The sequence below is a fragment of the Tupaia chinensis genome, unplaced genomic scaffold, assembly GCF_000334495.1.
Source record: "Tupaia chinensis unplaced genomic scaffold, TupChi_1.0 Scaffold000138_1, whole genome shotgun sequence".
In the NCBI taxonomy this organism is placed as follows: Eukaryota; Metazoa; Chordata; class Mammalia; order Scandentia; family Tupaiidae; genus Tupaia; species Tupaia belangeri.
In genome coordinates, this window is record NW_006159608.1 from 3009156 (window position 1) to 3017065 (window position 7910).

Below are 7910 nucleotides of genomic sequence, written 5' to 3' on the forward strand. Positions count from 1 at the left end.
AATCAAACCACATGTAAAAAATACTCTTCATCACAACCAGGTAGGCTTTATTCCAAATATGAAAGGGTGGTTCAACACACACAAAAGAATAAATTCAATAAACCTTAAAAGAATGAAAGATAAAAAAACTAATTGATTATATCAAAGAGTACAAAGGAAGCATTTGATAAAATACAACATCCATTCATGATTAAGACTCTCTGCAAACTAAGCATAGAAGGGACATTTCTCAACACATAAAAGTCATCTATGAAAAACCCATAGCCAACATAATCCTGAATGGAGAAAAACTGAAAGCTGTTCTACTAAAAAAAAAAAAAAAAGACAAGGTTGCCCATTTTCTCCACTTCTTTTCAATATGAAATTGAAAGCTCTAGCCAATGCAACTAGAAAAGAGAATAATATAAAAGTCATTCAAATAAGGAAAGAAGAGGTGAAATCATTTCTGTTTGCAGATGACATGATTGTATATGTAGAAGACCAAGGGTATCCACAAAAATCTCCTGAAAGAAAAGAATGAATAAAATAAAGTGGCAGAATACAAAATCAACACATAAAAATCTATAGAATGCCTTTATACTAACAGCAAATAGACTGAGGTAGAACTGAAGAGAGCAATCCCACTTTCCATTGTCATAAAAAGTATAAGATACCTAGAAATAAATCTAACCCCCAAAATAAAAAACCTCTGTGAGGAAAACTATGAAAATCCAAAATAAGAAATAGAAAATGACACAAAAAAGTGGAAGGACATTCTATGTTCCTTTATTGGAAGAATTAATATAATCAAAATGGCAATTCTACCCTTACCCTAATTTATCTACATATTTAATGCAATCCCAGTCAAATTACCAGAGACTTTCTTCACAGATTTAGAAGAGAACATCATAGAATTTGTCTTGATTTATAAAAGACCCTGTATTGATAAAGCAATCCCATGCAAGAAGAGTGGAGCAAGAAGCACTTTATTTTCAAACTCCAAAATATATTACAAAACTGTAATAATTAAAACAGCATAGTATTGGCACAAAAACAAACATGTGAACCAATAGATCAGAATAGAGACTTCAGAAATAAACTCTAAAATATACAACCAATTTTTGATATAAGTCAATCACGTGGGAAAAGGAAAACTTCTTCAATAAATCATGCTGGAAAAACTGGGTATCCAACTGCAGAAAGGTCTACCTGGACCCCTCTCTTTCAACATTAACAAAAATCAATTCAAAGTGGTTCAAAGATCTAAAGCAAACACTACAACTATAAAACTACTGGTGGAAAAATATTGGGAAAATTCTGGGAGACATTGGGTAGGCAAAGACTTCTTAAATAAGACCCACAAAACCCAGCGGATAATCCCAAAAATAGACAAGTTGAATTACATCAGATTAAGAAGTTTCTGCATGCCAAAAGACACAGTAATTAATGTGAATCAACAACCCTCAGAATGGGAGAATATTTTTGCAAACTATGTCTCAGATAAGAAACTGATAACCAGAAAACATGGAAACCTTAAGTTGTTTATATGAATAAAATGATCAACCCAGTTAAAAGATAGGAACCTGAATTGAACAAACAATTTTCTAAGGAAGACATATGAAAATCTAAAAAGCATATGAAAAAATGTTCACCCTCCCTCATCATAAGTGAGATGCAGATTAAAACCATAAAGAAATACCATCTATCCCCAGTCATAATGTCAAAACTCAAAACAACAAAAAATGGTAAGTTCTGGTGAGGATGTGGTCAAAGGGGAACACTCCTAGACTGCTGGTGAGAATGTAAATTGGTCCAGCTGCTATGGAAAACAATGTGGAGGTTCCTCAAAGGCCTTCAAATAGAACTACCATATGATCTAGCAATTCCACTCCTGGGTATCTACCCAAAGGATAGGAGAACACGAAGTTGGAAAAGAGCTTGCACATCTATGTTTATTGAGCATTATTTACAATTGCTAAGACATGGAACCCATCAAAATATCGAAGAACAGATGAATGGATTGGTAAAGTGTGGCACAGATACTCTATGGAATACTACTCAGCCATTAAAAAAAAAAAAAAAAAAAAAAAAAAAAAAAAAAAACAAGATCCTATAGAAGTGGATATGTGGACCAGCAGTTAGTGTAATGGTTATGTTGCTGAATGCCCATGTAGTCTACCACAGTTCAAGTCTTGGACCCGGTGGCTTAAACTCACACTGGGAGCATGTGTATGCGTGCCCAAGATTCCGAGAGGAGAATGGAAGAGAAGGAATTGCGGTGTGGCCATCCCCCCTGGGGGGGGGGGGATTTTTCATTTTCTATCTCTCTCTCTCTCAGTCTTTCTGGCAAGCACATGTGTTCCAATAGAAAAAAAAAAACTCTCTCAAAAAAAAATGGACAAATATGGAAGATTTACAACTGAGTTAAGCAAGCCAAGCTATGAAAGAGAGACATTGTATGACTCTACCTAATATATATACACCAACTCTCCACAGTCTATGCTGGAAACTGAGAGATTAGAAGACATAGAAGCATTGAAAATGGTTATAGATTCTGGAGACTAGAATGTGTGAAGAGGTTGGAAGAAAGAGGAGTGTGTAAGGAAAGAGATTAAGGAGGAAAATAGAGGGGTTAGACATTTATGGGACACAGAAATGGGTTATTATCTGTTGATGTTAGTGTATTTTATATTCTCAACTAGACTGCTATGAAGTGTACTCATGTTGAGCAATTTCAGTTTACAATCAAAGTGGTGTATAATGATTAAATGTATAAAATAAAATTAGAAAAAGAAAGTCTGAGAAATGTTTTTCCTTGTGTCCAAAAAGATATTCCGAAACCGCATCTAGTCAGTGTCCAGCTCAAAGTCCAGAGTCTCCAAGTGATGCATAATGACCTTTCTCAGTTTCAGATATTAATCTTCTTGGTCCTATAAATCAAACTACAGATAATCCTCTTAACACTCACATAGTAAGGGTGTATAGGGATGGGGAAAGTGCAGTAAATAACATTATTTATACAGTAAGTGAATAAGAGATACAGTAAATGGTCACTGGCCCATAACAATTTTTAAATCCAACTGAGCAGGCATTAGGAATACCTCTGCACTAATGGTGATAGCTATTTTTTGGTTATACTCTATACCAATTATATATCGTTTATTTTAGAGCTGCAACACACTTCATGTATTAATCAGAGTAGGATGTACTTGTGGAAATAAATTAACCAGAAGTTTCTGTGACTTACAAGAAAATAGATTTATTGTTCACATAAGTACTTCTAATTCTTTTTCTGATATCCGAAGACCCAGGCTTTCTCAATGGGCCCTGCCACATGAACATAGTATATCAACAAATGGTCCTACAGTATACTGCACTTATTAAAACCACACATACTTTGCTTCTGAATAATTCCTTACCAACAAACAATACACAGAGTTTCTATTAAGGCCCTATAGTATGGTGTCCTTAATTTGGACCCAAGTCAATGCACATTTTTGGTACGGTTACCCTACTACTAGATTCCGGGTAGGATAGTTTTATATATTATACAAAACATTCTACTTTCTCTGTTATGCCTTCTTCCCAATCTCTTAATCCACTCAAACATTTTAATTCCATAATGTCTCATTTTGCACTAGATGTCTCTTATTAGATGGAACAAGACTGAGATTCTGATCTACTATGGTCCTTTTGTTTCCTTATAAACAGGGTATGATGGCCATCTAAGCTCTGTCTTCTGCTTTTGTAATTATTACCCCTTACTCTTCACCTCTATGTACTTTGTTTTAACTATAACTATGACATAAGAGAGTATTTGATAAAAGACAGTAAGTTAATATATGTGCTTTAAGAACATTAAGTTTATGTTGTCTAAAAGATGGAGAGTTCTTTTGCACTCCATTTTTTTTCCAAATCATTACAGAATATAAAACTGTTTGTTTATCATAAAACGGTATTCTTAACAGTCACCTCTCCCTTTTTAGTATGACATGGAAATGGTGATGTCTATGAGAGTTTTGCAAAATGATATGATCAGTGTCATTATAATTTATCCATTCATTCAAGCAATGCTTATTGACAATTCTCTGTAACAAGTCTTATGCTTGGTAGTGAGAATTAAAGAAGGAATGAAAGACAATGTGAAGGAGCTTTCTTTTATTCCATTTTTTAAGTCAATAAATTAAATGCAAAAACAAATCTCAAATTATCTTTATTATAGATTAAACTTTTTATCTTAGCTTTCCAACAATGCTGGTATCTTCTGGACTGCAATTATTAGTTAAATATGTTTTATTAAAATATTTTTGTTATTTTTAAAATTTATTTTATACATTCGATCACTATAGATCACGTAGCTTGTAAAGTGAGTTTACCAACATGAATACACCTCACACCAGCTCAGTTAAGGATTCTGTACCAATTATCATTAACACACAGCAATCCATTTCAGTGTCCCGTAAAAGTCTTGTCTCTATGTTTTTCTCCTTAGGTTTTTCTCTCACACCCACTTCCTTCTTTCACCCTCTCCCCACAGTGTCTACAGTGTCCGTAACTATTTTCTATGCTTCTATATCCTCTAAGCTTTCAGGGTCTGCCTTAGAATTCAGACAGTGGAACATATTAAGTGTCTCTCTTTAATAGCCTGACTTGCTTCATTCGGCAATAAATCTTCCAGATTCATCCACTTTCTATCAAATGCTAGGATCTTGTTTTGGTTTTATGTCTGAGTAGGAGTCTATAGAATATATGAGTCACACTTTTTCAGTCTATTCATTAGTTCCTGGATATTTGTGTTGGTTCCATGTGTTAGCAATTGTGAATAATGCCACAATAAACATAGATGTGCAAGCACTTTTCATTCTCCTATCATTTGGATAGATACTCAGGAGTGGAACTGATGAAACATATGATCATTCTATTTATAGATCTTTCAGAAACCTCCGTATTGTTCTCCACAGTGGCTGGACCAATTACATTCCCACCAAGAGTAGGAGAGCTCCATTGTCACCACAGCCCACCTGCCCTTCCATTTTTTGTTGTTTTAATCTTCACCATTCTAACTGGGATTAGGTGGTATTTCATTGTGGTTTAGATCTGCATCTCTCTTCTAATGAGGGATGTTGAGCATTTTATCAAATGCTTTTTCACTGTTCGTATGTCTTCCTTAGAGAGTTTATTCAGTTCAGGTTCCCATCTTTTAATTGGGTTGATTTTTTATTTTATTTATTTACTTTTTTTGTATAAGCCAATTGAGTTCCCTGCATATTCTGGACTGGACTTCAGTCCCTTATCATAGTTTACAAAAATATTCTGAAATTCTGAGGGTTGGGGATTCACACTAATTTCTGTGTCTTTTGGTGTGCAGAATTTCTTAATCTGATATAACCCCAATTTTCTGTTTTTAGATTATGGCCAGTGCTTTGTAAGTCTTATTTAAGAAGTCTTTGCCTACCCCAGGGTCTCCCAGAGTTTTCCCAGGGTTTTCCAGCAGTAGTTCTACAGATTGTGGTGTTAGCTTTAGATCTTTGATCCACTTTGAATTGATTTTTGTTAATGGTGAGAGATAGGGGTCCAGGTTCATCTTTCTGCAAGTGGATACCCAGTTTTTCCAGCATGATTTATCGAAGAATTTTTCCTTTTCCCAGTTGATTGACTATTTCCCTTTGTCAAAACTCGGTTGTGTATTTTAGGATTTATTTCTGAAGTCTCTATTCTGATCCATTGGTTCACATGTTTGTTTTTGTGCCAATACCATGCTGTTTTGATTATCATAGTTGTGTAATATATTTTAAGGGTTGGGAGTGAAATGCCTCTTACTCCACTCTTCTCATACAAGATTGCTTTAGCAATACAGGGTCTTTTATAAATCAAGACAAATTTTATGATTGTCGTTTCTAAATTTGTGAAAAATGTCTCTGGTATCTTGATTGGAATTGCATTAAGTATGTAGATAAGTTAGGATAGAATTGCCATTTTGATTATATTAATTCATCCAGTACAAGAACATAGGATGTCCTTCCACTTTTTTGTGTTATTTTCTATTTCTTTTTTAAGTTTTTTTTTTTTTAAATAATTTGCCTTGTAGGGGTCTTTGACTTCTTTGATTAGAGTTATTACTAGATGTCTTATACTTTTCGTGACTATGATAAATGGTATTATTTTCTTTAGTTCTATCTCAGTCTACTTGTTGTCAGGATATAGAAACTTTATAGATTTTCGTGTGTTGATTTTGTATCCTGGCACCTTACTGTACTCATTACTTCCAGGAGTTTTTTTGTGAATATCTTTTGGTCTTCTATGTATACAATCATGTCATCTAAAAATAGAGATAATTTCACCTCTTCTTTCTCTACTTGAATGCCTTTTATGTTATTCTCTTTCTGATTGCATTGGCTTGGACTTCCAGCACCATATGTAAAAGGAGTGGGGAAGGTGGGCATCCTTGTCTTGTACCAATTTTCAGTGGAAAAGCTTTCAGTTTTTTCCAGTTCAATATGATGTTGGTTGTTTGTTTTTCAAAAATAATTGTGCTTAGAAATGACTCTTCTATGCCGACTTTACTGAAAGTCTTAATCATGAAGGGATGTTGTACTTTATCAAATGGCTTTTTGCATCAATTGATATGATCATATGGTTTTTATCTTTCTTTCTGTTAATATGGTGTATTATGTTTAGGGTTTTGCTTATGTTTAGCCACCCTTGCGTCCCTGGAATAAAGCCTACATGGTCATCATGTATAATCTTTGTTATTTGTTGTTGGATACAATTTGCTTGTATCTTGTGCAGAATTTTTGCAATATCTCTTCATTAGAGATATTGGTCTGTAGTTATTCCTTCTATGTCATGCCCTTGTCTGTTTCGGGAATGAGGGTGGTGGAGGCTTCATAAAATGAATATAGCAGGGTTCCTTCCTTTTAGATATTTAGAAATAGTTTGAGTAAAATGGGGGTTAACTCTATTTTAAAAGATCTGTAGAATTTAGTAGTGAAGCCATCAGATCCAGGGCTTTTCTTTGTTGGGAGGTTATTTATTACTGATTCAATCTCATTGCTTCTTATGGGTCTATTCAGGCTTTCTATAACCTCCTGGTTCAATTTTTTTTCTGTTCCACTTAACTTTATTATTTTTTTATTTTTTATTTTTTCATTTCATTTTATTCCATACATTCAATCACATTATTATTTATCTTACAAAATGGATATTTCAGCAGGTGAACACCTGGTTCAATCTTGGTAGATTGTATATTCCAAGAATTTGTCCATCTTACCCAGATATTCTAGTTTGTTGGCATATAGTTGCTCATAGCATCCTCTAATGATAATTGTAATTTCTAGTGTGTCTGTTGTAAAATATCCCATTTCATTGAGAATATGATTTATCAGGCTACTCTCTCTGTTCTTCTTAATTAGTCTAGCTAATGGCATGTCAAACTTGTTTTTATCTTTTCCAAAAATCAGTTTTTACTTTTATTTATTTTCTGTGTAGTTTGTTTATTCTATTTCATTTATTTCTGCTGGAATGATTATTATTTATTATCATCCTGGCATTTTTGTTTTTCATTTTTTTTCCAATTCTCTATTAGGTTGTCTATTTACCACCTTTCCATCTATTTCTTATGCACACTAATTGCTATGACCCTCCCTCTGATGACGGCTTTTGCTGTGCCCCATAGATTCTGGAAATTTGTGTACTCATTATCATTTATTTCAATTAATCATTTGATATCAATATAATTTCTTTGGTAGTTGTGAAGTTATTCAGTAGTAGGTTATTTAGTTTCCATATGATTGAGTATTTTTGTGTTTTTTTTCTAAAATTAATATGAAGTTTAATTCCATCATGGTCATAGAAGATACTGGCTATAGTTTCTATGCCTTTGAATCTGTAAAGGCTTGTTTTGTGTCCTATCATGTAGTCTGTCTTCAAAA